The sequence below is a fragment of the Notothenia rossii genome (assembly GCF_949606895.1).
Source record: "Notothenia rossii genome assembly, chromosome: 10".
NCBI classification, from domain to species: domain Eukaryota; kingdom Metazoa; phylum Chordata; class Actinopteri; order Perciformes; family Nototheniidae; genus Notothenia; species Notothenia rossii.
In genome coordinates, this window is record NC_136908.1 from 9132616 (window position 1) to 9139348 (window position 6733).

The following is a 6733-nucleotide window of genomic DNA, read 5'->3' on the forward strand; positions in this document are numbered from 1 at the left end:
AGTCTCTTTACACAGAGGGGACACATGTTGATGTAGAAAATATGTGAACAATTGGATTCTGCATAATAGGTGACCTTTGACTTTAACCATTTCTGTCGCCAAAGTCCAAATGACTTCCCTCAGCCTTCTCTTCTCTGGGAACCAAATCAAACTGTGGCTTATCGGCTATAAGGGGAGCATCCGAGCACCTGGGCCGAGCCGCTCCATCAGCCAATCAATGCCCACGTCACTCCCAACATGGAGCAGTGACAGCTGGCCAGATTGGGCCGGTAACGACCGCCAGGAAGAAACCCAGAGAGGACCTTAATTGAACTCGATCGGGCGAGGAGGAATTTTTACCTGTCGCTCTGTTCGTGTCAGTGACCTTTTGTCTCTCCATGTGGGTCATTCAATTACGTATATGCAGCCTTATTTTGTCTCTAGCTGGAGTGAACTATGAAGTAGGGAAAACGTAGATTAGGGTAGCCCATTTAGGTCTCAATGGGTCATTTAGTAAACAACTTTGTTTGTTTGTCTCCAGGAACAGATTTCCAGGCTTGTGAGGAAATTCTTAAAGGAACATTGGCATAATCTTGTAATTTTTTCTGGATATCGCAATGTGTGGTCTTTTCCTGGTTCAAAAGTCTATTATTACAGTACAATTATGCAACTCTTTTAATTCAGTGCCCAGTTTTAGTAGGTCTTTCTTTTATTTCCTGTTACCCACTAAGTCAGGGGTGTCAAACTCAAGGCCCGAGGGCCAAATCTGGCCCGTGACTTCATTTTATGTGGCCCACAAGAGCTTGCAAAGAATATAATATGTTTGTTATACGGTTACATGGAGATTTACAGAAGCACGTTGCCCATAAACTACATGTCCCACAATGCATCTCAGATATGCCCTTTTCTCAGAATTTGACACTTTTTTCAAAAATGTTTGACTTTTTTTCAGAATTTGGCTTTTCTCTTTAAATCATTTTGTGACATTCTCACTGAAGAGACTTGCAATTATTTGCCCTAGACTTCTTCTTTCAGACCTAATTAATTATGAAGTTATTACCCTATCCGATAATAATCCAATGCAGAGGCAATCATGTAATACAATACATTATTTTATATATATATATATATATATTAAATATTTATATATGTATATTTATAAAGTCTTAAAGTTACAACCGGCCCTTTGAGTGCAACCATAATGCTGATCTGGCCCTCGATGAAATTGAGTTTGACACCCCTGCACTAAGTCATTAAATCTACATTACTGATGATTATTTAATACTTCTAATTGTGTAAGTTAAGTTTAAGCATCAATGGTAAACCCTCATACATGTATATACCCTTTAGTCCCACTGAGGGGAAATGCACACTACCAGTCAAAAGTTTGGACACACCTTCTCATTCAAGTGTTTTATTTATTTCAAGTGTTTCTACATTGTAGATGTATACTGAAGACATCAAAACTATAAAATAACACATATGGAATTATCAAGCAAACAAAAAAGTGTTAAAAAATCCTGAATATAATTGATATTTTGCTGGCTACTGCAGACCGCTGAAAAACAAAACCTTGAATGAGAAGGTGTGTCCAAACTTTTCACTGGTACGGTACATTTGTCCCATCCTTGTGTTAGGAGTAGTATTTACAGTGCCCAGGAAACAGTGCCTTGCTCAGGGACACCTTGGTAGCACTTGATCTTTCCGGGACTTGAACTGGTGACCTTCCAGTTCCCTATGGACTTTCCCACCACCGCCCTATCGTCACAATATCGATGGAAGTATTTGGTCAAAGATATTTCGATGTCTAACTTTGTCCATATCGCACAGCCCTACTGGATTGTGATTAAATGTACACCTTACATCAATTGGAACTTACATTTTAGCCAACGTAACCAAAGATCCACACATTTTAAGTCAAGATCCAATACCAGTGTTTCTTATTTTACAAAATTTCACTAGAAAACTATCAACCATGAGCTGCAGATGATACCTCTGTCCCAAGGCGAGGTGGAGATGGAAGACAAAGGGAAGCGGTGCATGATTCTCTGATTTTGTTCCAGGAGCGATGTTGTGTTCCTCCCTCGGCTGAGAACATCTAAATTTAGACACACCCCTCGTCTCCCCCTCCTCTTCTCTTCATCGTCAGCCCCTCCTAGCCTCGTCATCCACCCTTTCCCCTCCATTCTGCTCTCCTCATCACCACCAACACGGAGACATGAAAGCCCCCGTGGATAAAATATTGACAGCTCTCCCTGCGTCAGACAAGTGTCAGCTGTGCCTCAGTGCGGGCTGTAAGTTTCTGCATGCTTTTTAGGTGTGTGTGTGTGTGTGTGTGTGTGTGTGTGTGTGTGTGTGTGTGTGTGTGTGTGTGTGTGTGTGTGTGTGTGTGTGTGTGTGTGTGTGTGTGTGTGTGTGTGTGTGTGTGTGTGTGTGTATGTATTACTGGTGCAACAGCCATCTCACACTGATGGATGGGAGCTAAAAACAGGTACGGCTACAAGATAATGATCCAGGATTTAGGTGAGTGTGAGTGTGAGTGTGAGTGTGAGTTTGAGTGTGAGTGTGTGTGTCTGTGTGTGTCTGTGCTCACTGCCCATTAGCCATATGGCGACCATGTCAGAGCTGGCATGAGAACATATATGTGACCTGCTCTATCAAAATCAGTTGCATTGACCCGAAGACACATTTTGAGTTGTATACACTGTTGGAAAGAGGATATTCCTAGCTTTCTAATGATATCAGGATTGTTTTTGTGCTCCAAATATTAAGCAAAAATATTTCACATTATATAATGACTGTCACCGAGTCACCATTTTTGAGAAAAAGGCCTTCAAAGTTTCGTCTTCTCTGGAATCCATCGATTTGATCGATTATTAACGGAGCAAATTATCAAAGGAGAACGGAGGGAAAATATTTTCGTTTGGATTATTAGTCTGGGAGAAGCTCGCGAGTGTGTGTGTGTGTGTGTGTGTGTGTGTGTGTGTGTGTGTGTGTATTTTGTGTATTTTTTGCGTTTGTGTGTATTGTGAAATCAAAAATGTTATTGGAATGTGACTTCCTCCGAATGTCTCGCTTTGTCTGACCAACAGTCCGAAACCCAAAGGAATCCCCGTAATCTCACCGATGACAAAAACCCTTAGCAAGTATTAACATTTGAAAAGCTGGAACAAATGAATGTCAAACATTGAAATGACATTTTAAATAAAGAATAATATTTGTTGATACCTCAAACGTACGAACTGTACAACCACTAAGCGAACAAGCAAAGAAAGACAAAAGCAGACTAGTTCGATGTTTCGGGAGGAGAGACCTAGTGTGCTGATAGGATATGGGGAGATGAGCACAGCACTCGTTATCAACAAAAAAAGAAATAAGATAATTCAATTGAAATGAGAAACATTCCCTGTCCCTTTTGGCCCTGCTCTCAGCCTTTAACAAGCCTCGAGTGCAACCTGTTTTTCCCATTTCCCACCAGGAGTCACTGGCTTTGTGTTTGTTACAAAGCAAGAAACACTTCAGCTGCAGCTCTGCAATTATCATCACAGGAGACTCATAGTAGGACATATTGCGCTATCATTGTTATTCATCTCAGTGTTTCACCTATATACAAATAGTGCCGGCGCAGCGCCACTGCTGAAATATGAGCGCCGCTGCTAGTGTTTTTTTTTTCTTAAAAATAATAATAAGTGGTGACCCTTTTTCATTTTGATTGTTTGTTATGTAGATTTGTAGTATTTGTGTTACTGGCATAGGCGACACAGGCGGTCGCGACACCGGCGGCGCTGGTAGCTCTGGGAGGGAAAAAACATTTTTGACCGTTGGCGCTCATCCAAATGTTCGGCCTTGATGTAACAACATTCATAATTAAGTAAATGTAACACCCTTTTCACCCCGGTTACACGTTTAATTTGCCCTGTACGGTGGGCGCTAGGTTAACTAGGTAAAATAAGATATGAATGAACAACAAAAATAAAATAAGCTACATTTATTTGTTGTTGGCTATGGTCGGTTATTGGTTATGTTCACATACTTATTTGATTATTAAAATGTAAACCGATCTTTTTCATATGGGCGTTTTAGAGTTGTACCCCCTAGATCAGGTCTCTAGTAATTGTGTGCTCAAAGTGCACCAGATTGAAGCATTTTACTGTAAAATGTTCAAAAAAAAAATCTTCCCAGGGGGGCATACCCCCGGACCCCCCTAGAGGATGTGACGTTCACCCTCCAATTCAAACATGTTCATACAATACTGAATACTAGGGATGTCCCGATCACCTTTTTTTGCTCCCGATCCGATTCCGATCTTTTGATTTTGACAATTTGCCGATACCAATTTTTCCCGATCCGATCTTTATGCAATGCATTAAGAGAGAGAAAAAAAAGAAAAAAAGCATTCAAGTTGTCCCTTAAGGTTATTTTTTTTAATTTAAATTGGATATTCTATCCAACATGGATATAACTTCTTTCTTTCACAGCAGCATTGGATCAGTTCAGTTGTGCAGCATTGGATCAAAACAAAATAAAGCTTTCAGTACTCGTTAGCTTACTGCTACAATTAGACACTGCGCCCTGCCCACTCTGTTGCCAGATTTGAGAGAAATAAGCAACCAGGTCTATGAAGACAAGCCCCAAAGACGCAACACATACATGATGTTCTGTAATTTGAAACCAAAACTAAGGCCTCAGGATGACTTTAAGACTTGAACATGGTCATTTTTGTTTTGTAACATTGAATACAGAATATAAAAAAAAGTATTTAAAAAATAAAAAAATAAAAAAATCCCGATCCCCGATTTTTTCCTCCCGATTCCGATCTTTTGAAAATCACGTGATCGGCTCCGGTCCCCGATCACGTGATCGGATCGGGACATCTCTGCTGAATACATTTGAAGCCATTTTGACGTCTATTACCTATGTCAATAAGTTTCTGTTTTTGCAGTGTATTTGTTTTTGTAGAGATTTTTCATTTATTCTTTACACATAAAATGTCGCCTAAAATCTCACCAAGGGCAGCAAATTGTCTAGAACCGGCCCTGGTACTAGGCATCAAGAGCCTTTCTTGTGCTGACACATATTAACAAATTGGCGGGGCGCACTTCGCACGCGCACACACTAAAAAATTCCACACGCTCCGCGCTCACATTATGCTGGGCCCACGTGCCTTAGCACCGCTGCTATGACTCCATCCTCGGGGAAACACTGAGCTACCATTCAAACAAGCTGCCACTGCTACAAACCCACTTCAGAGTGCAACACAATGGTGCTTCAGGTTTTAAAAAAGACTCATTACCAAATGCCACAGAAGGTGAAGCCAGTGAGAGCATGTTTAATTAGATATTACAGTTATAAAGGCAGTGCATCAACTACCCTTTGGAGTATATTAGGCTAATATTATTGTGCTTGTGCTGAACCGATCACTGTCCTGTTAGACCAGAGTTAGAACATTTTGAAAGCCAACCCAGTAGGGCGATTAACTTCTTAACATTCAATCTTCATTTATAAATTAATTTGATTTGTAGTTTTAAATCCAAACACAAATTGAAAATGGCTTCAATTTGGGTTTGAGGTTTAGAAGAAAACATAGGCCAAGGAGGGAAGAGAAAGAGAAACAAGGGAGGAAACTGAATGCTGAGAATCAGAACAATGGAAGTTGGAGGCATGAAGAGGAATTAAATGGGGAAAGGTACAAAAGGAGTGAGAAGTCACACTGACCCAGCTCAAAAGGTCCAAATGTGGGAAATCGGATACAAATTGGATTTGAATGGTGCTCAAAAGTAATGTGGAGAATCCAGGAAACAACACTTTCGCTGGCAGTGAGAGGGTGCATTCACACCAGCCTTTTATAGTCCGGTTGAATCGAACCCTGGTGCGTTTAGCCGCTTGGTGCGGTTCATTTGGGTCGGTGTGAACGCAGTCCGAGACCTCTTAAGTGAACTAAACAACCGGACCCTGGTCCGCTAAAATAGGTGGTCTCGGAACGCTTGCTTGCAAACTCTGGAGCGGTTCATTGCTGGTGTGATTGCAGTCCGCACCAAAACATAGGAAGCGTAGTATTTACGTGTCACAAGAACGCGGGTGTCTTCATTTCTTTAGTGAAAGAGTGAAGCAGAATGATGTGTTGAACACAGGTTGAACAGTGTCGTGTAAAGTAAAAACAACTATCAAACTCAAAACTATACATAAAAGTCAGAGCCACCTACCGTCGGAGAAACCCCCTCCTTACTGCAGAAGGTCTCATTATATGTGGTATAATGTTTTGTATCGGGGTCTGGTGCGCACCAGAGAAGTGGACTATTAGGTGTGAATGCACCCTAAAGTATAACTGGATTATGTTGTGCAACCCTGTTTTGCATAATGACAACAAATGATAACTGAATAGTTAAAGGAATTGACTTATGAAGGTTGTCCCAATATTAGAACAGTACATTGAAAACATTTGAAAAGTAAGTAACAACTTCTACTACCAAGAGACATTGGAAGTGGAAGTAATTCAAACTCAGATATTATTTAATTTAAACAAAAGAGAACCAAATGGGGACATTTTATAAAAAAAAAGAAAAAGAAAAATAACTTTTTTACAGCACACTTTCCCAGAATGCCCTTGTGCATCTTGTTAAATAGACCTTGAGAATTAAATTAGAAAATCTTATTTAAATATACTTAATCTAAAAAGTTCCCATCAGACACACTGTCTGTAAACTGACCTTGCTGGTTGAGCTGCAGTGTGCTCTTGCTCCACTGCGACAACCCC

At 40.5% G+C, this 6733-nt stretch overlaps 1 protein-coding gene across 1 annotated transcript in view; it reads right to left on the reverse strand.

Moving 5' to 3' along the window:
- rims3 (regulating synaptic membrane exocytosis 3) overlaps positions 1-6733 on the reverse strand; it is a 223713-nt gene that overhangs the window by 32516 nt on the left and 184464 nt on the right. The window contains exon 2 of the mRNA XM_079656163.1: positions 6687-6732. The gene's annotated coding sequence lies outside the window, so the exon portion shown is untranslated. The remainder of the gene's footprint in view (positions 1-6686; position 6733) is intronic.